The following is a 995-nucleotide window of genomic DNA, read 5'->3' as shown; positions in this document are numbered from 1 at the left end:
CCGCCAAACCCTGCCGGCCCGCCGCGCCTGCGCAGACCTCGTCGCCCTGTTCCCGCCGGCGGCGCACAGCCAAGCGTGCCCGCCCCCGCTCTCTCTACCTCAGACCCCCGCTTTGCATCGCGCCCCGAAGCTCACTCACCGCCAGCGGCCGCCTCACCCATAAACCCCTCCCTGGCCCCACATGAGTCCTCTCGACCCCTCCCTCCAAAAAGCACACCCACCCCACACCCTCAACCTCATTATCCTCCTCAGCCCCCCACCTCCACCCCCAAAATGCTGCCCGAAAAGTACGGGCCCCTTACTCCCCCCAACTAAAAACCCTAAACCCCCCTCTCGTAACTAAACAAGCATACTCCCTCTCAGAAACGCCACCCACCTGGCGCCATGTGCGTGACTGTGCCCTGGAACACCTGGCTGACGTGGGTCTCCAGCGCGTCCATCTTGAGGCTCAGCCCAAAGTCACCCACCTTGGCCACCACGCCGCGGCCGTCGGCGCCGGCAGTCGCCAGCATCACGTTGCGCGCCTTGCTGCGGGGTTGAGTGGAACGGAGGGTGGGGGGGGGTGGGTGGTGGTTGGCGGGCAGTTGAATGGTGGGTGTGTGGGTGGTGCTGGGCAGGTGAGAGTGTGGGAGAGCGGGAGGGTGGTGAGTAGGTGTGTGGGTGGTGAGTGAGTGGTTGGTGGATGGGAGAGTGGGTGTGGAGGCTTTGAGGGGAGGGGCATGTGAACGGGCTGGACAGTGGTGTTTGAGGGCGGACCGTCGTAGCGGTGCGCTTGCCACGAGAGGCTGGGACTGACTAGAGCATAGGCGATTGACTTGAGCTGCAGCCGGCGGGTCCTGCGCCCACACGACTGAGGCCCGGGCAACGGCCGGCGTTTGGCAAAGGGGGCCGCGCCATAAGCATGATTGCCGTCAGCTGCGCAGAGCAGGCGGTCAGCAGGAGACAGCAGGCGGCAACCCGCACGGCGCATGTATGTGTGCGTGCATGTGTGATAC

Source organism: Monoraphidium neglectum (assembly GCF_000611645.1).
Source record: "Monoraphidium neglectum strain SAG 48.87 unplaced genomic scaffold scaffold02873, whole genome shotgun sequence".
In the NCBI taxonomy this organism is placed as follows: Eukaryota; Viridiplantae; Chlorophyta; class Chlorophyceae; order Sphaeropleales; family Selenastraceae; genus Monoraphidium; species Monoraphidium neglectum.
The sequence above is the reverse complement of the archived record's forward strand: the minus strand, read 5'-3'. Positions refer to the sequence as shown.